Source organism: Podarcis cretensis (assembly GCF_951804945.1).
Source record: "Podarcis cretensis genome assembly, chromosome: 2".
Taxonomy (NCBI): Eukaryota; Metazoa; Chordata; class Lepidosauria; order Squamata; family Lacertidae; genus Podarcis; species Podarcis cretensis.
Genome location: NC_137171.1, coordinates 105,869,237 through 105,894,740, shown reverse-complemented (window position 1 = coordinate 105,894,740; position 25,504 = coordinate 105,869,237). Strand labels below are relative to the sequence as shown.

At 45.0% G+C, this 25,504-nt stretch overlaps 1 protein-coding gene across 1 annotated transcript in view; it reads right to left on the bottom strand.

The window, feature by feature from the left end:
• FAM3D (FAM3 metabolism regulating signaling molecule D) overlaps positions 1-20,644 on the bottom strand; it is a 42,515-nt gene extending 21,871 nt beyond the window's left edge. Inside the window, exons 1-3 of the mRNA XM_079964106.1 lie at positions 20,527-20,644; positions 19,749-19,896; positions 18,457-18,572 (exon numbers count right to left, since the gene is read on the bottom strand). The gene's annotated coding sequence lies outside the window, so the exon portion shown is untranslated. The remainder of the gene's footprint in view (positions 1-18,456; positions 18,573-19,748; positions 19,897-20,526) is intronic.
• Between the last annotated feature and the right edge of the window lie 4,860 nt (positions 20,645-25,504).

Here is a 25,504-nt window from a genome sequence, read left to right as displayed (position 1 = left end):
TGAGTGTTAAGAAGGATGAGAGATTTGAAAACAACAGGGCACCATAAAGTTAGCTGAAAAGATTATGAGAATGAGTGAATTTCATGAGAAAGATAAATTTTGAATGAATATCATGTTAAAACTAGGTATTCAGGATTTTGATAAAAATATTCAAAGTTATGGATAAAATATTGGAATTGTGTACAATAAGAATGAAAATAAGGTGATAAGTTGCTGGCTAAAGTTTTATTAACTTGGAATGTAGGAGCGAGAGACGTGAGGAAGTCCAAAAGGAAAAAATGAAGAAAAGATGGTTATTACAAGATGTAAAATTTTATGTTTGTTTTATTCTTTGTTTGTTCTCTGTTTATTCTGTCTTTTTTTCTTTATTGTATTAACAAAACTCTTAATAAAAAAATTATAAAAAAAAAAATAGAGGCATGCTCTCACTAATGGGGCCTCTTGCTGCTGCTGTGCCGCCGGCACACAATTTCCGTTCTCATCCTGGGGCAAAGTTCTCAACTCGAGGTAACTCTTCCAGGTTAGCAGAGTTTGTAACCTGAAGCGTTTGTAACCTGAGGCGTTTGTAACTCGAGGGACCACTGTACCGGTTTCTGGAAACCACAGGGAGGGAGAGTGCTCTTACGCGTGAATCTTGCTGGTGGGGAGGTGATAGTTTTTTGGGGTAACTGCACCTGTTATTTTGGTGCTAATTGTATCTCTGTAAAGGTAAAGGGGACCCCTGACCGTTAGGTCCAGTCGCAGACGACTCTGGGGTTGCGCGCTCATCTCTCTCTATAGGCCGAGGGAGCCGGTGTACAGCTTCCGGGTCAAGTAGCCAGCATGACTAAGCTGCTTCTGGCAAACCAGAGCAGCACACAGAAACGCTGTTTAACTCCCGCCGGAGCGGTACCTATTTATCTACTTGCACTTTGACATGCTTTCAAAGGTTGGCAGGAGCAGGGAGCTCACCCCGTCACGGGGATCGAACTGCTGCCCTTCTGATTGGCAAGCCCTAGGCTCTGTGGTTTAGACCACAGCACCACCCATGTCCCATAATGGTATCTCTATAGCTGCCCCATATTCTTCTGCAAAGGTACAAACAGTAGTACAGTGGTACCTTGGGTTACATACGCTTCAGGTTACAGACTCCGCTAACCTAGAAATAGTACCTCGGGTTAAGAACTTTGCTTCAGGATGAGAACAGAAATCGCACAGCGGCGGTGCGGTGACAGCGGAAGGCCCCATTAGCTACCGTGGTACCTCAGGTTAAGAACAGTTTCAGGTTAAGAACTGACCTCCAGAATGAATTAAGTTCTTAACCCGAGGTACCACTGTACAATGCTTCTTTCGCACAGCTAGGTGGTCTTGATTGCATCCATTCCATACGAGTTGAGTGTTGCAGAGACTGACAGGCAAAAACAGGCCTTCTCAAACAGACCTCCAGAACGAATTAAGTACTTAACCTGAGGTACCACTGTGTGCTTTGAAAAAAAGAATTCCCTATGCAGGTATATTCTTCCTTTTCCTCCCAGGCACTTCATACCCCATGCAAATCCCTTGAACAAACAAAGCACTGAAAGGTGACGTTAACTGAGCTGCCCTGTTGTCATGGAATGCTTGGGTTTGGCATGCACACAGTGGGTGGAAGAGTCTCTCTGTTTCCTTGCTTCCTGCTTGGGAATGTGCAAAGATCCAAAGTCCACGGCTTGGGGCCAAATCAAACATGATGCTGGAGACCTGCGACTGGTCTCCGCACCGCTGTGGAAATTAAAATTTAGCTTTGAGGGGCTGCACATTTGATCAGAGGAGTGGTGCACGCTCCCCACCCACTGCCCCGATCAAAATCCAACAGTGGAGGCAAACCATGGCCACTGATGAGCTCATCTCATCCTCATCTCTAGCCCTCTTTTTAAAGCCATCCAAGTTGGCAGCCATCACTAGGGTAGCGATTTCCATAGCTGAACTATGAATGACACCTTGAATCTTCCAACACACAACTTCATTGGATGTCACTGGGTTCTAGTGTTATGAATCAGAATTGCAGAGGGAATCTTGACTAAATCATCCATGGCAGATGGCTATCCAATTTCTTTCACACACACACACACACACACACACACACACACACACACACAGAGAGAGAGAGAGAGAGAGAGAGAGAGAGAGAGATGATAGATAGATAGATGATAGATAGATAGATAGATAGATAGATAGATAGATAGATAGATAGATAGATATGAGGAGATTTCACCCCTCCCATATCCAAGAATCTCCTGATAAGTCTGCTGATTCTCCAGAGAGGAGGGGCATGTTCTGCTCTCTACTTACTCAGCTCCAGCACCACATCAGTCAGTCAGTCAGTCAGTCAGTCAGTCAGTCAGTCAGTGTGTCGGAGAGAGAGAGACTGAGTGTTACAGATCGTGTGTAGAGATAAGGTTGCTGCTAAGAGCAGCTGCAGACACTCAGTGCAGCTCAGCTTTTTCATTTAGCTCTGTATATAGTTGTATTATAGCTGTAGATAGAATAAAGAAGATATTCTACAGAGCTGCTCTCCGAGTCGTTTATGCTCTGCTATACTCTGCTGTACTCTGCTGTGCAATGACTGTCTTCTTGTTGGAGTGAATCCGGTGCTCACAACTCTAAGCTGTGAGTCCACAGCACTTTGACCTGTTCCTGTGCAGAAGGTGGTCTCTGGAAGTGCTACCCAGCTCGCCTGGCCCAGTCGGGGCTGAAGTAGATGAGTCCAGTTAGTGGCACTGGCTCAAGGGCGATGCTGACAAGATAGAAAAGAGAAAAGAGAAAGAGAAAGAAACGGGAAAAAAGTGATAAAGTCACATCCAAATGTCTTGCACATTCATGTATTGAGATTGCTCTGAATCTCCTGACTTCACCCCATCCCATCGATGGGTCCTCTTACTTCTGTTGTCATCTGCCTATCAGTACTTCCCCAAAATTTTCATCTTCCTAAGTTATCTGTAATTTCTAGTACATTACAAGTGCATTTAAAATCCTGCTAATGTTTACAATAATTTTGTATATACATTACAGTGGTACCTCGGGTTAAAAACTTAATTCATTCCGGAGGTCCGTTCTTAACCTGAAACTGTTCTTAACCTGAAGCACCACTTTAGGTAATGGGGCCTCCTGCTTCTGCCGTGCCGCTGGAGCACGATTTCTGTTTTCATCCTGAAGCAAAGTTCTTAACCTGAAGCACTATTTCTGGGTTAGCGGAGTCTGTAACCTGAAGCGTATGTAACTCTATAAACATTTCCCATTCTTTCTTTTTTAAAAATTTCTTGTCTTCTTGGTTCCTGAGCTTGCCAGTTAATTTTGCCATTTTGGCATAGTCCATCAACCTGATCTGCCATTCTGGCTATCCAACCTCTTTCCATCCAAGGAGGGTAGGAGAAAAACTTATCTCTATCTACTTTCTCTATGCCATGCATAACTTTATAAACTTCTATCATGTAGCCTCTTGCTCCCATCCCCGCCCCAGTCCTAAACGCCCCAACCTTTCTTCATAGGAGAGCCATTCCATTCCATCATATTTTTTGTCCTTTCCTGAGCCCCTTTGAACACTACAATATCCTTTTTGAGGTGTGGTGGCCAGAATTGCACTCAATGTTCCAAATCCGGTCGCATAAATAACCTGACGGGGAGACATGCAGCGTCTTGAAGTTGTCAATCAACGGCACCAACCTGAGCAGCAGACTGAGCAGGCAAAGAGGGTCTCCTGGTCATAGTCTTCCCAGCCATGGCAAGATGAGCTTCACTTCTATTCAAATTATAGTACACTGGTACCTCGGGTTAAGTACTTAATTCGTTCCGGAGGTCCGTTCTTAACCTGAAACTGTTCTTAACCTGAAGCACCACTTTAGCTAATGGGGCCTCTTGCTGCTGCCGTGCCACCGAAGCACAATTTCTGTTCTCATCCTGAAGCAAAGTTCTTAACCTGAAGCACTATTTCTGGGTTAGCAGAGTCTGTAACCTGAAGCGTATGTAACCTGAAGCGTATGTAACCTGAGGTACCACTGTAATTATTTCTAAAAGTGCACCTCTACATAGAAATCGGCACATGCTAATTCCTCTGCAAACATGCATTTTTTCATTTAGTGATGCATAAGTGTAATTTGTCAACATGCAGGCCTGAATGGTTCTCCACGACTTGCCAGAACTCAGTTCTGGTACCTCTCGGGGGGGGGGGGGCATTGCCATTTGAAGAAAACAAGGAATGTGTTCATGGTGAGTTCCAGCATCTCTTTTTCTAGAAACTTAGTACTGATATTCTCTCTCTCTCTCTCTCTCTCTCTCTCTCTCTCCACACACACACACACACACACACATGTAAAATGAGTGCATCAGGAAGAAAAATCCCAATTTTTAAAAGACGGCGTTAATTTTCCTTGAGGAGGAGTTTAGGGGGAGGCGGAGGCATAGGAAACACTAAGCATGTGAAACTGCAGTCTGAAATGGTACAACTCAGACATACCTTTATTGTTTTTTGTTGTATTTTATCCTTTCATTTTTGAAATTTCTGTCCTGCCTTTTGACAGCCAGGTGGCTCTGAGGCAGGTCAGAACAATTTAAAACAATTTAAAACAATGATAAATAGTTAGTGGCTAAAGGCAGACGTTTAAAACTGTGCATTGCACAAGAGCAGTGGGAAAGCAGTAATTATAACAAGCCAAAAGCTTGGTGACAGAGTAATGTCTTCAGTGCTCCCCTGAAGGCAAAAAACCAGGGAGTCAGCCAAACTTCCTCAGGGAAGGAATTCCACAAGTTCACACCTTGCCTCATATATCTCTGCCTGGCAACTCCTTTTCTAAGTGGTTACAGACGGACTGTTTAATTATCTGTTCAAGGACCTTTCCTGGTATTTATGTCAAGCTCACCGGTTAGTAGCTACCTGGATCTCCCACTGCCCTTTTTGAAGATGGGGACATTTACCCGCCTCCAGTCTTCTGGAAAGGGACACGGGTGGCGCTGTGGGTTAAACCACAGAGCCTAGGGCTTGCCGATCAGAAGATTGGTGGTTCGAATCCCCTTGACGGGGTGACCTCCTGTTGCTTGGTCTCTGCTCCTGCCAACCTAGCAGTTTAAAAGCACGTCAAAGTGCAAGTAGATAAATGGGTACCACTCCGGCGGGAAGGTAAATGGCGTTTTTGTGCGCTGCTCTGGTCCGCCAGAAGCGGCTTAGTCATGCTGGCCACATGACCCGGAAGCTGTACGCTGGCTCCCTCGGCCAGTAAACAGAGTCGGTCACGACTGGACCTAATGGTCAGCGGTCCCTTTACCTTTAGTCTTCAGGAACCTCACCTGTCCTCCAAGATTTCTCAACGATTATAGACAGAGGCTGTGAGATTACATCCACAAGCTCCTTTAGTTCCCTTGGGTGCAGGGAGGTCACCAGGCCCTGGAGATCTGAATTCATTATTTTCCTGTCTTGGGCTATTTTCCTGTCATCACCAGGTTGCGCACTGTTTTCCTTTTGAGTGAAGACAGATGCAAAGTAGGTGTTGAGCAGTTCAGCCTCCTCTCTGACACCTGCTAACATTTCCCCATCTTTTCCACACAGAGGACCTTCCTCTTGCTTCGAAAGTAGCCGAAGAAACTTTTCTTAAGATTAATTTTAACCTCTCTTGCAAGCCTGAGCTCACTCTGAGCTTTGGCCTGCCTGACATTCACCCTGCAACTGTTGGCTACGGGTGTATATTCCTTCTTTGTGATTTCCTCTTTCTTCCATTTCATATACATGCCCTTCTTAAATTGCAGCTCATCTGTAAGCTCCTTATGCAGCCATATTGGTTTCTTTAGGTGCCTTCCACTTTTCTTTCTTGAAGAAATTGTCTGCAATTGTGCCTTCAATATTTCACCTGTAAGAAACTCCCATCCATCTTGGACTCCCTTCTCTTTGAGTATTACCGACTGTGGGATCTCCCCCAGTAGTTCCTCAAATGTTTTGAAATCAACCTTCATAAAGTCCATAGTGCAGGTCTAACTACATTCAGCTTTCCCTTGCTTCTGTACCATGAAACCCAGGGGGACATGATCACTTCCTCCCAAGTTTCCAGTGCTTCTATTTTGTCAATGAGTTCCTCCCTGTTGGTGAGGATCAGGCCCAAGTTGATGATCCCCTTGTTGCTTCTTCCACCTTCTGGCAAATGAAAATGTCAGCGAGGCAATGGAGGAATTTGTTGGAACTTACCGGTACATTCTTACATACAAAGTACTTCATGGCTTGGGACCAGTTTGACCACTTTCAACTGTAGAACTTGCACTTTTACAAGTGCCACATAATATTCATTCTGCATTTGCAAGGATTCTGTCTTTTACTGCGCTGTGAATCTCTCTGCCTACTAACATTAGGCAGGTGCTCTCACTAGATGCCTGCTGAAAACCTTATATTAGCGAAGATATCATAAAAAAACCACATTGTACTAGGGGGAATTGTTTTGCAGGAACGCATTATATTAAGCAAAACTGCACACACAAATGTGTATAGTAGGAAAAATTCACACGAAAACGCGGATGAATTTTCACGAGGACTTTTTTTAAAAAAAATGTTGAAATCTTGAAAGCTGAACTTAAAGTTAGGAAAATGACAAACTGAAATTGACATACATACTGAACACATTACAATACAAGCCCATGCGTTTTTATTCAGAAGTAAAAATGCATATAGACTGTTCAATGGCGCTTACTTCCAGGGAAATGTGCACATGATAGGATTTCAACTGCAGTGTAGAAGCACAGCAGAACTACCTTAAACTCAAAATGGAAACACACAGAGAGCATTGCATTGTGCTTTACTCTGTTTTTTAATGACGCTTTCGGTTTTTTACTTAATTTATCTCATGGCGTATAAATGAGTTTTTGTCATATTAGCGTGCCCCTTTCCCAGAGTCTTGAGCATGCCTGATTTGGAATAACAGAATTACCCCCTAAGATATATCTTAATATATATGCGCACACAATGGATAAGCACATACCTAAATGCAAATATCAATTCATCTTATTCCAATTATGTACACCCAGAAATAAAATTAATGGGCCATATCTCTAATGTGCAAGCCAATGCAACTATGTACATTTCCTGGGGATGAATGTTTGGCTCGCTGCCTTTTTGCTGAATAGGAAAATATATGTTTGCTTGAAAACTATTATAGATGTTGTGCTCAGGATGGAGATTAAAAATGCAATGTCGGCTGCTGGCTTCAAAAACAGCCACCTATTAATAGGAATGAATAGGAAAATTATCCTGTGCTCAGGTTCCCCCATTGTTGGAATGACAGGCTGAAACAGGATGGATTCTCTACTATCTACTTCCCATTAAGCAAAAGAAACACTGCATAAAGATGAGCTGGAGCCAATCTTTTTCTCTTTTTTTAGCGTTTAAAGAAGGTAATTCGATAGAGACACCGTTCCTTGATGCACCCACCCTTTTGTTTGTTCTGCTATTATGTTCTGGAGAAACAGGTTTTGCTTGTACTTCTCTGTCTTCCTTCTAAAAGAAAAAAACCTGAATCTAGATTACATGGGTGGGGGACCTCCGGACAAGGGGTCAGGTGTGGTCCCCTTTAAGACATCTGACTCTCAGAACATTCCCTAGGACACACACCCTTCTTGGCCACACCCCCTTTTCAACCACGCCTCTCAAAAGCACTGCTTCAGATCCACCTTGAGTCCTTTGGCCTGACTGGAATGCATCCCTGAGCTCTGTTATTAGGAGTTATTAGAACTCTGTTCAATAATAGGGAGCATAAAAGGTAAAGGGACCCCTGACCATTAGGTCCAGTCACGGACGACTCTGGGGTTGCGGCGCTCGTCTCGTTTTACTGGCCGAGGGAGCCAGCGTACAGCTTCCAGGTCATGTGGCCAGCATGACTAAGCCGCTTCTGGCAAACCAGAGCAGCACATGGAAACGCCATTTGCCTTCCCGCCGGAGCGGTACCTATTTATCTACTTGCACTGTGTGCTTTCGAACTGCTAAGTGGGCAGGAGCAAGTACCGAGCAATGGGAGCTCACCCTGTTGCGGGGATTCGAACTGCCGACCTTGTGATCAGCAAGTCCTAGGCTCTGTTTAACGAACAGCACCACTTGTGTCCCTAATAGGGAGCATAGGGACTTGTTAAATGTTAACACAGTTAATAAATGCTTCTAAATAAAAATAAATTAGAGAAGGGTGTGTATGTGTTGTGTGTGCAGAAACTAGGCAAAATTTACATCCCCCGCTTCACACACTCGTGCCTCTGGCTCTGTCTGCCCCTGGCATGTGGTCCTTAGTAGGCTGCCCAGATGCAGATACAGCCCTCAGCCTGTAATAGTTTCCCCACGCCTGCTCTAGAAGCAGAGGATTTTGGGATCTTAGATATAAGACCTAAGTATCCCATGGAATTAATTTGGAAGACAACACTTAATTTCTGCCTAGCAGCCCTTTATTTTCCCGCAACCCTTTGTTGTCATTATGGGATGGGAAGCCTGTGGCGCTCCGGACGTTGTTGGGTTGCGACTGCTGCTCTCATCACCCCTGGGCATTGGCCATGCTGGCTGGGGCTGATGGGAGTTGGAGTCCAGCAACATCTGGAGGGCCACCAGTTCTCTGTTCCCAGTATTGAGACCTTCCATCCTCACCACACTGTGCTAAGCGGCAAATTACCATGCCATGTTAGTTTGGGCATGAGCTTCAAGAGTCAATGGTTGCAACACCCGGTGAAGACATCAGAGGAGCATTGGGTTGTCTCCAACTAAGTTAGCCTAAAAGCAAAAGTAGAGCCTGCTGGATGAGGCCAGTGGCCTGTCTCGTCCAATGTTTTGTTGTCACAGTAGCCACCCACATGCCTGTGGGAAACCTCATGCAGGACCTGAGAACAAGAGCACTACCCTTTCCTGTGGTTCCCAGCGACTGACCTACAGAAACATTATTGCAACCATGGAAGGCAGAACATAGCTTCCATCTTGGCTAGTATCCATTGACCACCATAGTGTCCATGAGTTTGACTACTCCTGTTTTAAAGCCATCCAAGTTGGTGGCCACCACTGCCTTCTATGAGAGCCTGTCCCACAATTTAATTACCTGTTGCATGGACTACTCTGCAGTTTACTCAGAGTTCTCTACCCACTGAAACAATGAACCTAAGTTAGTCATGCCCCATAACTTCAATGAATCTGCTCTGAGCTAGATGAGCATTGAATTCAACCCATTGCCTTTGAAACTCACTCTAAGGAATTGCTGGCACTTTTTTCTTGCCTAGATTTGGTGTGTGGTTAACCTTAGTCTCTCCTAGCCCTCTAGCTGCCGGACAGCTCAGTCGGTAGAGTATGAGGACTCTGAATCTCTGGTTGTGGGTCGTGCAAAAGATTCCTGAGTTGCAGGGCTTAGACTCTGGTGATCCCTCCCAACTCTGCAATTCTATGTCTCCTCTTTGATTCTACGATTCCCTCCTACCTGAGACAATTTAACCAGATCTGCCATAGACAGAATCTGGAATCTAACATGGCAAAAGCACACACTCTTCCTCTCTTCCACTAAGCCCTTTACCAGCAGATATTTAGTTCCTTCCTGCTGTAAGAGAGAGTTAGAGGTGTTCTCAGGCTTCTGCCAAGAACAGGTGCTGCTGCTGCTTACTAATAAGAATGTAAGAAAAGGCCGGCTGGATCAGGCCATTGGACCATCTGTTCCAGCACCCTGTACTTACAGTGGCCAACCAGATGTCTATGAGAAGTCCTAAATCAGACCTGAAAGCAACAGCTCCTCCCTTCACTCGTGATTTCCAGCAACTTGGTATCTAAAGGAATACTGCCCATGACAGTAGAGGTAGAACACAGCCTCTGCTTGACATTTTATGATGTTTTTATATGTGGTGGAACCCGATAGCTTTATCCCCCACAAATCAATACCAATGGACTGTAACTATTTTTTTTAAAAAAAATAATATTTATTAGAATTTCAATTAAAAAAAGGTTACAAAAATGATAAAAGGAAAAAAAACCACAAAAAATACAAATTACAGAAAAAATAAAAACAGTTAAAAATAAGTCCCTCTTTCTGTATCTTACAATTCATTTCCTTATTTTCATGACTTCCTCACACCTCCCTTTTTTGTATTCCAGTTCAGATAGTTAATTCAGCAAATCCTTACCCTCTTTGTTTTATCTTATTTCTTAATCCATTTTTACATATTCCTATTTAACCTTATTACTAAAACCGCTTCGTTTCATTCCAACGTCATTTTAACATTCAATAATGGACTGTAACTATTTTAACATACCACACAACTGAGACCTAGAGCTTCTAACAACACTCAGTCGACTTACCAATAACCCAAGCAACAACCAGAGTGCAATATTCAATGGCAGACCCATGACTTGATCCAAACCAGGATTCCAGAATGCTCCAGGTTTAAGCATAGACCAGTCCACTAGACCAGTGGTTCCCAATTAGCTAAGTACTGCAGGCCCCCTGTTCTTCAAATGCCAAACCATGGATCCCTTACCTTTTGAACATTTTGATACCTTTGGGGTAGGTTTTGTTATCTGAATGGTGCCCCAGATTTCCTGGGTGGGTTACGCAGAATTCTTCGGGGTCCATGGACCCCCAGTTAGGGACAACTGCACTAGACAGGTAGGGCAGGGGATTCCAGAAGAAAGAACACCACCAGTCTGCATGAGGCTGTAAGCAAGGAAGGAACGCTAATCGATTTTTCTTTCGATGCTGATTCTGGAGGGCAGGTTGCCCCCGATAGCATTACCAGCTCTTCGCTCTGTTGCAGGCACTTTTCCCACACACATACACTTTTTCCTTTGTCCATCTCCCGAGAGTACAGTGCGGTGAGTGGTTTCCCAGGATGTCCGGCTGAATTACGACAAATTGATGGTTATCTTTGGTAAACAGGCAATCAAGGAACTGAGGCCAAAATTAAATGCAGCCTTACTGACCTCAAGGCACTTACCTTGTCCAAACAAGGATGCTGGATTGTTAGGAACCAGTGAATAATGGTGCTTTAATTTAACAGCGTTCAGTCAAATAACTTTATTTAGGCTTCATCGGCCCTATTTAGCTAAAGCAACTTCCTGCAACTTTAGGCAGTCATGGCTTCCCCCAAAGAACCTGGGAACTGTCATTTGTTAAGGGTGGTGAGAGGTGTTAGGAGACCCCACTACACAACATATTTTTAGAACAGGGGTGGAGAACCTGTGGCCCTTCACATGCTGTGAGACTTTTGTTGTTTAGTCATTTAGTCGTGTCCGACTTTTCGTGACCCCATGGACCAGAGCACTCCAGGCACTCCTGTCTTCCACTGCCTCCCGCAGTTTGGTCAAACTCATGCTGGTAGCTTCAAGAACACTGTCCAGCCATCTCATCCTCTGTTGTCCCCTTCTCCTTGTGCCCTCAATCTTTCCCAACACCAGGGTCTTTTCCAGGGAGTCTTCTCTTCTCATGCGGCGGCCAAAGTATTAGAGTCTCAGCTTCAGGATCTGTCCTTCCAGTGAGCACTCAGGGCTGATTTCCTTAAGAGTGGAGAGGTTTGATCTTCTTGCAGTCCATGGGACTCTCAAGAGTCTCCTCCAGCACCATAATTCAAAAGCATCAATTTTTTGGCGATCAGCCTTCTTTATGGTCCAGCTCTCACTTCCATACATCACTAGTGGTGAGACTACAACTGCCATTATCCTTGTACATCAGCAATGATGGCTGGGGCTGATGGGAGCTGTAGTCCAACAGCCTCTGAAAGACCACAGGTTCCCCATCCCTGCCTTGGACTATATCCTAGGAGTTGTGTCCTTCCCGCCTTGCCTAAAACCATCTAGGAGATTCATGGATGAGACATGATTCAAAGCTGGTATTTCCCGGCGCATAAATCATTTTTCTTAAGTATCATATCATAGCCGCCTAGTTATTTGGAACAGATACAAACAGAGATAAGAGGCAAGAATAGGTGACAGGCACCTATACCTGCGTCACACTCTCAGAATCTAAGGGTATTTAGATACTAACTTCTGTGAAAAGGACAAATTTCATTTTAGGGAACATTATTGCAAGTAAAGATACCAATATCATGATTGGTATGTATGGCACAGCCGGTTTTGGAGTACAGTGGTATCTCTACTTACGTTCACCTCTGGTTATGTATCCTTTGGGATACGTATGCGGCAAACCCGGAAGTATTTTTCCGGGTTTCGCCCCATGCGCATAAGCAGTCCCACTGGTTGCGGAAACCTCGGGATCCGACTGGAGCTCCAGAATGGATCCCGTCCGCAACCAGAGGTACCACTGTATTGTGTACAGTCCTGGTTGCCTCACCTAACAAAGGGCTAGAAATGTTCCCATAAACAGCAGTCAAAATGGCCAAGGAGCTGGAGCAACTCAAAATGAGGAAGGATTTATGTTCTTCATCTGCTGGTCTATTAAGCTCACAGTCTTTTCTCCATCCCAGACACAGCACATAAATGGTCCATATAGACAGCAGCCCCCCCCCCCACAACAAGAAGACAAAGTTTTCCTTTATTTTAAACTCCATGGATGATATTATTATTATTATTATTATTATTATTATTATTATTATTATTATTATTAAAAAATAGTATGAGGGTTTGGATGGTGCAAGTGTCATCCACTAACAGCTACTTATCTGAAGCGCCCAGTTTAAATTGGAGATTTAATTTTTTCAGGATGCAAGATGTAAGCCAATTTCCTACAGAAATCCAACCTCCATCAGGATTTTAATGGGATGCCTTTGGCTTTCACATCAGTTGTGGTTCCCCTCCCCCAAGGACAGTCAATTAAGCTAACGGGGCTCTTCACACAAGGATCTTGGAATCTCTTTGAAGCTGGTTGAACAGCCATTAATCAGGAGAGGTGCTTGCAGAACAGTGGAGCCAAGGAATGGCCATACCAACTTAGCAAAGCTAAACCTCAAATGAGTAATAGAGGAAGGGGGAAATGTCCAGTTAATGTGGTTTAAATCCAAGTTCACCTGCAGCAGAATGCTTAGGTACCCTGTTGATGGGAAAGACCCGTACCAGGAACCCAGCGAAGTGGAATGCTAGAAGATTCAAAGCAAGAGGAATACCTCTTTGCGCAATGCAAAGTCACACTGTGGAATTTTCTGCTATAAAAGGTGGTGAAGGGCAACAAACAGCTTTAAAGAAGGATCAGACAAATTTGCAGAAGATAAGGCTATGCCTCCTAGTCATCACATTACCACCCAGGAGTTTCTGAAACCATGTCCCTGGTGAAGAACAGCAGCAGAGAGCTTTTGCACCCAAGCTATAGTTGGAGAGCTTCCCATAAGAATCTGGTTGGATGTTGGACTGTTTGCCCCAGTCTAGCAGGTCTCTTATTATGTCCTTGGGGGCAGTCAGAATAGACAAGCCTACCTCAACCTGGTGCTTACTAGAGGTTGTCGGATTACAACTTCCATCTGCCCCAGTCAGCATAACCAATGATGTGGGGGATTATGGGAATTGTAGTGGGAAACATCTGGAAGACACAGGGCTGTGGAAGACAATATTTGGCTAGATGGATCAATGGTCTGACTCAGCATGTGGCTGCATGAGATATCATGTTCCTTTAGAGCAGCGGTTCTCAACCTGTGGGTCCCCAGATGTTTTTTGACTACAACTCCCATCATCCCTGAGCTCTGGCCTTGCTAGCTAGGGGTGATGGGAGCTGTAGTTCAACAACATCTGGGGACCCACAGGTTGAGAAAGGCTGCTTTAGAGGCTTCCTTCCTATTGCAGCTGTATGAAAGATTTGATATGGAATAAGCTTTGTATATCTTCTTGCAGCACTGGACCACCATGCTCCCTGGCAAACGCATTGTCTGTTGATTTCTCATCGCTTTGTCAAAGGCTTAAGAGCCTCTGTCCACTTCAAGGAGGCCTGGCAACAATCTTAGCTGTGTTGCAAACACCAGTGGGGTTGTGTATACAGCATGGCTCTATTCCGCTGGGTCCTGGGGCTTCTCCCATGGCAGAGGGACCTTTTCACAGTGGAATGGATTTAACGCCCATTGTTCATTATGAAAGAATCCAGTAAAAAGAGAACCCTCCTGGCCTGCTGCAATTATTGTCCTTCTACAGATGTATTTCGTAGCACATGAGGGATATGCCTGCTTCAGCAAAGGGAATGTTTTCTAATAATGCAATGCTTTACAGTAACAGGAAAAAAAGGAGTGGCTTACAGATCCCATAAAACACACACACACACACACACACACACACACACACACACACGCCATTTTTAAACAACCTGCTATGAGCAAATGCATTCACAGAGGGTTAGCAGAACTGAGGAAGTGGGGTGGGGAGGAGAGAACAGGAATTTTCACTTGAGGAGCAACTCAACTATAGCCCAGAAAAGCTACAACTTCCTCCTTATTGATAATAAGGTTGTAGCTAAGAAATTAAGCAGAGGCCCCAGGGCAGGGCCAGCCCAGCCCATGACATTTTGCCGCTTGACGCAAACCAGAAAAGGTGTCCCCTGCCCTTCTACCTCCTTATCCACTGTGACCTGTGGCGACTGGAGGTAACCTGGGGAAGTCCTGGAGTGCTGACAGTGTCAGAGGAGAAGAAAGGAGGATGGAGAGGAGCTGGCGGTGATGGGGGTCAGTGCTGGGGGTGGCGGCAGCAGAGGAGGAGGTGGGTGCAGGTGCCAAGAAGAAGAGTTTGGATTTGATATCCCTCTTTATCACTACCCGAAGGAGTCTCTCTCTCTCTCTTTTTTTTTAGCTCAGAAAACCCTTGTATAGAGCTTGTTAAGTTTTACTCCTCAGCCACATCCAAAGATACCTAGAATCTTAAAAAATGTCTCAATCCAGTATCTGGGCTGTATCTACGGGTATGACTTCTAAACCTAATTTGCTACACTTTCAAATTACTCATCAATCCTTTATATACCAGAAAACAAATAACCTCATTAAGTGAGCCCTTTAAGTTCTCCCTTCCACTCCTTCAATCCCCAAATAAATTCAAAACATTTCTTCCAATTAGTTACTTTGGATATCTTGCTGTGTTCAATCAAGTAGTCCTGTCTCACAAAAGAAATATATAAATATTTTCCAAAGGCAGTAAGGATATAAAACCAATCGCAAAGAAGATTAACCCAACAGTAAGATATATCGAACTAGTGAGGATATTGACCCAACAGTAGAGATTTCCTTTCCAGTATAAGGTGGTTAGCTGGGCTAAATCAAGTCAACGATCTTTATAAAGTACGCAGAAGAAAATTCAAAAGTGTTTCCCAAAATATTTCACAGAAGTTAATCCAAACAGGCCAGCGTTGCCCAAGACTCTTCAGCCACTTGGTGGCCTAATCCAGCATGGATAACATATAAAAAGGTAGTACAATCCAATCCACTTAACATTCATAAAGACGAAAAGAGAAAGCCATCCCTTATTCTGCAGCTTTCTTGTTTGTTTAAATTGTTGTAAATTGTAAATTGTTGTAAATATGTCCAACAACATCCAAAGGAATAGGTGGTAAATGTCTGTCCAACACAAATTTGAGTACGTCTATTACGTTCAGAGTCAGCTCTGGCTGGTTAGAAACACAGCCCCCCAATAATATGGATGGGGGGGGTGTCTAGTGCTCAAATTTACTTTCAAGTTCTGTTCCAGCACCAGAGAGGTTACAGAGCTAGTCACTACAATTGTTGAGCAGCCGAAAAAGAAGCTAGTACCACACAACAGAGTGAAAGGAGAGAAAGGGAAAAATACCAGAAAATACCAGAGGGGAAAGAACAAACGTGGGGAATTATAGAACTCCTTAGATTAACTTTACGTCCCCCACTATATTTTAGCTCACTGTGTTCAAACTTCCAAAGCATCTGTGATAAAATTCCTTTTGTTTTTTCCCTTCTGTCTCTTTATATTTCGGTCTTTCAGCGCCACTCACAATAAATTCTTACAGCCTCTTTTTATCCTCCCCCAGCGGCTAAGTTCGGTTAATGATTGGAAACTATGTCCCGCAAAAAGGGAAACAAAATATGCGCGCGGGGGGGGGGGGGGGTAGAGTACAAGTTAAGGCAGGCATCTTCTTTGCTACTTTATGCTTAGTAATTAGTTCACCTTGACAAAGTTGCCATGGACGTTCTGTACTCACTCAGTCAGGCAGGCAGCTACTTCCCTTTTTTATATATATCTGCGATTCTGTGACCCGTGCCATTTTCTGTCCTCAACCAGATGAATTCCTTGCCAAAATCTTAAGACATCCAGGGTTCTCCTCGCTTAATCTCCAATTTTTTAAGGTATTTTAAATCACGACATGCAGGAGAATCCGTTATTATCTTTGTGGAGGTTCGTCGCTTTTCTCAGCAGAAGCTAGAGGCATCACAACATGGAGTCGGTGCTCTCCCATTTTGCGCTCACGGTCTCATCATCCCCGAGTTTCTTCCGTAAAAGAAACCCCCGAAAAGACGGCGAAACCGCTCCCACGCTGCCGGGAAGCTTATCCCCCAAGGGTCTCCCTCCTGGGATTTTTTTGGGGGCGCAGTGCCTTTGCGACTCCCCCAAGCCTCCGCATTGCTCAGAAAACCCTTACAAGGGCTTTCTGCGCTTCCTCGCTGTCCGCGACCCAAACCGGAAGTCTCCCCGAAGGAGTCTCAAAGTGGCTCACAATCTCCTTTCCCTTCCTCCCCCACAACAAACACTTTGTGAGGTGAGTGAGGCTGAGAGACTTCAGAGAAGTGTGACTGGCCCAAGGTCACCCAGCAGCTGCATGTGGAGGAGCGGAGACGCGAACCCGGTTCACCAGATTACGAGTCTATCGCTCTTAACCACTACACCACACTGGCACACCAAGCGCAGAATGTGGCAAGTGGCACTCTCCTCCTCCCTGCTGTCCCCAGCCTGCCACCTGAGGCAATTGCCTCACTAAGTCTCATAGGCCAGCCGGCTAGCCCTGCCTCAGGGACACCAAAAGGCTGTGGGAAAGGAAGGCACTAATAATGTTCAACAGCAGCAATCCTTACATCTGAGAGACTAAGCGATCTTCAAAACATGAAGATTATTCACAGTAGTTTAGGAGGGAAATGGAGCAAAGGACATCTATCATTTACAGTTACACACGTTTAAATAAATCTCTTCTGGCTTTTGCTCAAAGTACCACAGCTGTTCTGCTTCTGAGGGGAGCATTCCTTGCTTTTGACTTTTAAAGGTAAAAAGGTAAAGGTAAAGGACCCCTGACCGTTAGGTCCAGTCGCAGATGACTCTGGGGTTGTGGCACTCATCTCGCTTTACAGGCTGAGGGAGCCAGCGTTTGTCCGTAGACAGTTTTTCCAGGTCATGTGGCCAGCATGACTAAGTCGCTTCTGGTGCAATGGAACACTGAAACCAGAGCAGCTCACAGAAATGCCATTTATCTTCCCACTGGAGCGGTACCTATTTATCTACTTGCACTTTTTGGCATGCTTTCGAACTGCTAGGTTGGCAGGAGCTGGGACCGACCAACGGGAGCTCACCCTGTCGTGGGGATTCAAACTGCCGACCTTCTGATCGGCAAGCTCAAGAGGCTCAGTGGTTTAGACCACAGCACCACCTGTGTCCCTTCTTTTGATTTTTACACGACTTTTATTCAGACAAAAACAAGTTCTGAAGCCTCAGCAACAGAGGTTGGACCTGTAAAAAATGCAGGAGTCCAGGAATGGGCAATCTTGTCCCCCCCAGCCCGCCATCAAGGCCTGAATGCCCTTGGGGGCACATGCCGTTGCTGGAGGTGGGGCGAAAACCATTCCACACATTCTCTCAAAGTCTCTCTTAAGATAAAAAAAATCATTCTGCGCTGGGTTCTCCCTTTTCTTCCTTTTAAGGATCTCAAATACAAGGTAGAGGGGGAAGAGAGAGATAGAAAAGGTGGTGATGATCTTAATTTTCCTCCTCAGGGCTACCTGTATGGAAAAGCCCCATGAAATTAGGCTCATGGGTCACAGGTTGACCACCGCTGCTGTAGCCTAAAGGCTCCTAAGCTGTTAGCTTGATCTGTGGACATCAGCCGGTGATGATGTTTGCCAAGTTGCTGTTAAAGGCATAGAAGCAGGCAGGGTTCGTTTCCCAGATCATGTGGCAACTTTCTTGAGCCCTCAGTGAATTGAGTTCAAACCGGCCCCTGTGCAGCTCTGCTCTTAAAAGCAGCTTGTTAGGCAGGAGTCAGCAGGTGAACGTACCCTCAGCAAGTAGATAAACGTTATCCTGCCACTGCAAATCGTGGCGCAGCAACACAGGCCGGTTGAAAGGTTGGCAAACCCTTTGCCTTGCTCAGCGCCTGCAGCCTCAGACCATACCTTGCATGTGAGAAACAGCCAATCGTGGATCAGACATCGAAATGGAGAACTGACATTGCCTCAAAAGCAAAATGCTGTCAAATATCACATGCATGTGGGGATTAAAGCAGAGAGCACCCAGGGGAAATCAGTAAGTTTGAACTGGCATAGAGCCATGTGCCAAACATTATTTTGCCCAACCACCCAGAATTCTACCTGCTTTTCTGTGTCCTTGCTGTTCCGTCCCCTCAGTCTGGAGTCTCCTATAAGGGCAAACTGCCCTGCAGGTGACTTTCTTCCTTGGCAGTTGTTGCCAAACAGAGCACAGTTATCTGAGAGTGAGAGAGTAAAGCGAGGGAGAAGGGAGGGGCTGGACAATTTTATGACTAAGCCACAAATCCAGTGAAATAGAAGGTTAAATCCAGTGCCAAACCCAGCCTCTCTGGTCTCTCTGAGTCACAGGCCAAACAAACACCTCCCAGCCCCACAGCTTGTGCGGCTGCCCTTGCAAATGTTAAACAAACTGAGTTGTGCTTATATTAGAATGAGGAAGCATCATTGCAGCTGCCCAGAAGGAAGCCCAGCTCAGCTCTCAACAAGGGCCTTCGCATCAGTAGCAAATGCTCAAATCAACTTCAGAAATAAACAAAGCTGTCAGTCCATTGGCTCAATATGGTCAGCACTGATTGAAAGTGGCTTTCCAGGGTTTCAGAAAGGGACCTCTTTTGCAGGCATAGGATCATTGAGTTGGAACATTTAGACCAACCCTTTGCAGTGCAGGAATCTCAACTAAAGCATCCACAAGACATGGCCATCCAACCTCTGCTTCAAAACCTCCCATGAAGGAGAGTCCACCACCTCTCGTGGGAGTTTGTTCCACTAGCGGCTCTTACAGCCAGAAAGTTGTCCCTGATGTTTAGTCAGAATCTCCTTTCTTGCAACTTGAATCCATTGTTTCGAGTCAATAATAATAATAATAATAATAATAATAATAATTTATTATTTGTACCCCACCCATCTGGTTTCCCCAGCCACTCTAGGCGGCTTCCAACAAAGATTAAAAATACATTAAAACGTCACACATTAAAAACTTCCCTGAACAGGGCTGCCTTCAAATGTCTTCTAAATGTCAGGTAGTTGTTTATCTCTTTGACATCTGGTGGGAGGGTGTTTCACAGGGTGGGTGCCACTACTAAGAAGGCCCTCTGCCTGGTTCCCTGTAACATGGCTTCTCACAGCGAGGGAACTGCCAGAAGGCCCTCAGCGCTGGACCTCAGTGTCTGGGCTGAATGATGGGGGTGGAGACGCTCCTTCAGGAATACTGGGCCGAGGCCGTTTATGGCTTTAAAGGTCAACACCAACACTTTGAATTGTGCTCAGAAATGTACTACCCGCCAAAGCAGAAGAAAACAAGCTTGCTCCATCTTCCATGTGACAGCCCTTAAGATATTTGAAGATGGCTATAATTCTTCCTCTCAGTCTCGTCCTCTTTTCCATGCTAAACTCACCCAGCTCCTTCAACCATTCCTCATAAGGCTTGGTTTCCAGACCCTTGATCATCTTGGTTGTCCTCCTCTGCACACATTCCAGCTTGTCAACATCCTTCTTAAATTGTGGTACCCAGAACTTGACCCAGTATTCCAGGTGTGGCCTGACCTTTTTTTTTTTATAAATAATATTTATTCAAATTTTAAAGGTTACAAAAGGGAAAAAAAGAAAGAAAAAATAAAAATAAAAAAACCCCAAAATAATACAATCAATTAAAAAAAGTAAGAAAAATACATCAAACCTTTACATAGCCTTCTTCCCTTTACTTATTTCCTTGACCTCCTCACACCTCCCATTTTTGTATTCTAACTCAAATTGTTATTTCAGCAAATCCTTCCCACCTTATTTTTATCTTAATAATTTGTCTTAATATGCTATAATTTTACATTCTCTCTTTCACAATTCATTTTTAATTAAACCTTTATGTCATTACTGCCAAAACCACATAATTTTCTTTTTCCAACATCTTTCTATCCACTTTTACTTTATCCAGTCTTAGCTCTCATCCAAACCTATATATCTATACTTATTCTTAAAACGTTTCCCTAAGGTCAAAAAATATTCCATTCCACCAATTTCCCATCTCTCATTAAGAAAGCAACAACAAAAAAAGCAAATTTATACTGTATACACTTTGCATTCCCAATTTCCTTCCACCAGGTCCCCTCCCCAGTTTTGGTCCCCAGCAAAAGTCCATCAGTCTCGTAAAACCCTCAACCCGGTCAGGTGTGGCCTGACCAAGGCGGAGTAGAGTAGTATAGAATCCTAACTGGAAATGCTGGAAACCAAAGCTGGGAGAACCTTCTGCATTCAATTCAGATGTTCTGCCACTGGACTAAAGCATTTTCTTTCTCACACATCCACCATTCTCCATTCTATGTATGATCTATTCTCTGTTTTGCTTCCTTCCCTCGCTTTTTTCTCTTTTTTTGGCCAGGAGCATGTGTTGATTTTCTTGGCGTTTCAACCACCTGTTCCCTCTTTGCTTTCAAAAAAAAGACTTGACACTGTAGCACAAGGTAGGTACACAATGCGTAAGTACTGCAAAGTAAACCAATTCAGCTTCCTTTTGGTAAAGAACACTGGCGTATGGTAAACAGTGACAAGTGAGCTATTGTGAGCTCTTAGAGATAAAGTGACATTTGAAGTCCTGCAAGCACAGGTGCCAAGAGGATTTCCTGGGATTAACAATATATTAATATGTAGTAGACCAGCGATGACAAAACTGTAGCATGTGGGACATGGAAAATGGGTGTGTGTCACTGCAATATCACTCCCCACCCTCTGCAGAAGTAAAAAGGAAACCTGATTTGTTTTGAGAGAGTTAAAGGTCAAGGGACCCCTGACCATTAGATCCAGTCGTGACCGACTCTGGGGTTGCGGCGCTCATCTCGCTTTATTGGCCGGCGTACAGCTTCCGGGTCATGTGGCCAGCATGGCTAAGCCGCTTCTGGCGAACCAGAGCAACGCACGGAAACGCCGTTTACTTTCCCGCCAGAGCAGTACCTATTTATCTACTTGCACTTTGACGTGCTTTCGAACTGCTAGGTTGGCAGGAGCTGGGACCGAGCAACGGGAGCTCACCCCGTTGCGGGGATTCAAACCGCTGACCTTCTGATCGGCAAGTCCTAGGCTCTGTGGTTTAACTCACAGCACCACCCATGTCCCTTTTGGTTTCCAGTATAAAAACACAAAAATACATAACATAATAACAAACAAACCAATGCTCTCTCTTCAATGCATTGTTAGCAGTTCAAAATTAGCCTTGCTAGCATGTGAAATGGCAAGCTGTATGGTTCCTTAATGTTTTAAGTGCATTCATTTATTTAATTATAGAATCATAGAAATGCAGAGTTACAAAGGGTCCCTATCTTCATTTAGCCCAACACCCAGCAATGCAGGAACTTGTTTATGTATCTAATAAAATTTACACACCGCTTGATTGTAGCAAATAGCAGTACCTATTTATCTACTTGCACTTTGACGTGCTTTCGAACTGCTAGGTTGGCAGGAGCAGGGACCGAGCAACGGGAGCGGGGATTCGAACCACCGACCTTCTGATCGGCAAGTCCTAGGCTCTGTGGTTTAACCCACAGCGCCACCCACGTCCCTTCGAAAGAGTTACTTCCAGTCAACTGTGCTTTATTCTGTAAAGGCAACACATTTGGGGAGTGAATGAAATCATGTGGACATAAGGAAAATGCTGTAACAAACATCCCCCATCCCCCAGTATCCTCCTCCATCCACCTTTCCCTGTTTTTTTTATACAGTTCTCGGAGGCCTGCCGTCCAAGTCCAAGGTGGGGATGTTAAAGTTCCTTCCTCTCATTGGTTAACAATGACCGCTCCCCACTTAAAACGGGGGGCGCCTTTTGCGTGGACGCGTGCAGCCCTGGATCTGGAGTGGCCCCATCAGCATAGGCTTTGCCTTCCCTCAGGTGGGATACCTGGAGGTCCCCGCCTACCCCAGTGAGTTGTCCAATCCCACCTGGGGGAAGCGTTGCCAGGGAAACCAGGCCAGGTAAGGGGAGGGATTACCTGCCCACACAATAGAGGGTGGATCTTACTTGTTAATCCTCACTTGGCTCCAGAGCTTCTCCCACCCTACCCACCCTCAGTTAATGTCTTCTTTTGCAGGTTAACTTTTCTTCATAGGTTTTGCAGGTCAACCTCTCCACAGGTATGCGGGCGCTGCTACGATAAGGTCGCTGTTAAAGGGCCGGAAAGGAATTTCCCTGCATTGGCAGGTTTCGCCTTTCCCGTAGCAAAACGTCACAACTTTGGCGGTATCAGGCCTTGGGCGGAATCCTTTAGTCCATCTTCCTCTTTGTGGCGGCGATACCAGGGTTCCCCGTTAAAGGGGTTTTTGAAGGGAGGCTTTGGCCGTACGCCGAAAGGTCGTCATTGCTCTCCCCTGCGGCGGCGTAACGGGGGCGGCTATCTCTGCTTGAACATATGTTCTCCAGAGCCGGCCCATCCCCCCCCCACACACTGGATAACCCTGATGCTCCCTAGGTCCCCGGCTGGGGACTAGGGAGGGAGAACGCCCAATGCCTGAGCCAAGGTCTACCCACATTTGAAATTTAATAAAGTTGTGGCCAATTTAATCCCATAGCACGTTGTCTACAGTCGTTATTCCACATGACGGGGGGGGACCACTCGGGATCTGGGGACTCCGCCTGTCCACGCAATAGTAATTAAGTGATTTCTAAGTTTGTCATTTTTCCAATCTTGAGTTCACTACTCCACATTTATAAACCGGTTTGCAATTTTTTTTTAAAAAAAAGAAAAATTCTTCATCATGTTAGTGTGTGTTTCTCCAAGACAGACATCATTTTATATGCACTTCCCCCAAATATACGCATTTTCAATGCAATTCCGCCTAATATAATGCATTTTCACTGTGTTCTTTTTAATAACACAATATGTGATTTTTATGCACTCTTTAAACTCGTGTACATTTTTAATTTGTTTTATTTTGTACACATGGCTGGAGAACTGCATTGCAGAATTCAGAGAGGTGTAAATTTCAAAGGACCCACATGTTTCAGTTTGTGCATTATTCCAGGAATTCTGCTGGGGCAGAATTTGGTTTTTTGCTCACTTTGCTTCAGCAAGTGCAAATTGGGGAGGTTCGCACGAAAATGTGGACCACCGAATTCCCCCCTCTGCCATCCCTTGTGGATGTTAGCTCAGAAGAGTAATAAGAGGCAGTGTGGTCTAATGGTCAGAGGGTTGGACTAGGACCTGAGAGACCACTCAGCCATTCAGGGGCAGTGAATGTCTCTCAGCTCACCTACCCTACAGACTCATATTGAGGATGAAATTGGTGGGTTGGCGGGGGGACAACTAAATGTCCTCAGTCCAGTATATCTGAAGGAGCGTCTCCACCCCCATTGTTCTACCCGAACACTGAGGTTCAGTGCCAAGGACCTTCTGGTGGTTCCCTCACTGTGAGAAGCCAAGTTACAGAGAACCAGGCAGAGGGCCTTCTCAGTAGTGGCGCCTGCCCTGTGGAATGCCCTCCCACCAGATGTCAAAGAGAACAACAACTACCAGACTTTTAGAAGACATCTGAAGGCAGCCCTGTTTAGGGAAGCTTTTAAAGTTTGATGTATTACTGTATTTTAATATTTTGTTGAAATCCACCCAGAGTGGCTGGGGAAGCCCAGTCAGATGGGCGGGGTATAAATAACAATACTATATTATTATTATTATTATTATTATTATTATTATTATTATGTCTGCCACTTTGAGCTCTCTGGAAGAAATGTGGAGAATCCGTCTGTCCTGAGAGAGAGGGTGAAGACAAACCTAAGATAGAAATGTAATAAAGAAATATGTCTCATTTGGGCACTTCCAGATGTGATTATTATGGAGGCTCTTAGCCAGGCACCCCCAAACTCGGCCCTCCAGATGTTTTGGGACTACAACTCCCATCACCCCTAGCTAATAGGACCAGTGGTCAGGGATGATGGGAACTGTAGTCCCAAAACAGCTGGAGGGCCGATTTTGGGGGTGCCTGCTCTTAGCACTCAGCTGCTATCCCCCTATTCCTGGGGCTGATCCTCATGCTGACCTGATAGATCTGTAGGCTCATCTTGGATAGCATAGAATCATAGAATCATAGAATCATAGAGTTGGAAGAGACCACAAGGGCCATCGAGTCCAACCCCCTGCCAAGCAGGAAACACCATCAGAGCACTCCTGACATATGGTTGTCAAGCCTCTGCTTAAAGACCTCCAAAGAAGGAGACTCCACCACACTCCTTGGCAGCAAATTCCACTGTCGAACAGCTCTTACTGTCAGGAAGTTCTTCCTAATGTTTAGGTGGAATCTTCTTTCTTGTAGTTTGGAACCATTGCTCCGTGTCCGCTTCTCTGGAGCAGCAGAAAACAACCTTTCTCCCTCCTCTATGTGACATCCTTTTATATATTTGAACATGGCTATCATATCACCCCTTAACCTCCTCTTCTCCAGGCTAAACATGCCCAGCTCCCTTAGCCGTTCCTCATAAGGCATCGTTTCCAGGCCTTTGACCATTTTGGTTGCCCTCCTCTGGACACGTTCCAGTTTGTCAGTGTCCTTCTTGAACTGTGGTGCCCAGAACTGGACACAGTACTCCAGGTGAGGTCTGACCAGAGCAGAATACAGTGGCACTATTACTTCCCTTGATCTAGATGCTATACTCCTATTGATGCAGCCCAGAATTGCATTGGCTTTTTTAGCTGCCGAGTCACACTGTTGGCTCATGTCAAGTTTGTGGTCAACCAAGACTCCTAGATCCTTTTCACATGTACTGCTCTCAAGCCAGGTGTCACCCATCTTGTATTTGTGCCTCTCATTTTTTTTGCCCAAGTGCAATACTTTACATTTCTCCCTGTTAAAATTCATCTTGTTAGTTGTGGCCCAGTTCTCTAATCTGTCAAGGTCGTTTTGAAGTGTGATCCTCTCCTCTGGGGTGTTAGCCACCCCTCCCAGTTTGGTATCATCTGCAAATTTGATCAGGATGCCCTTGAGTCCATCATCCAAGTCGTTGATAAAGATGTTGAATAAGACCGGGCCCAAGACAGAACCCTGTGGCACCCCACTAGTCACTCTTCTCCAGGATGAAGAGGAACCATTGATGAGCACCCTTTGGGTTTGGTCAGTCAGCCAGTTACAAATCCACTGAGTGGTAGCATAGTCAAGTCCGCATTTTACCAGCTTCTTTACA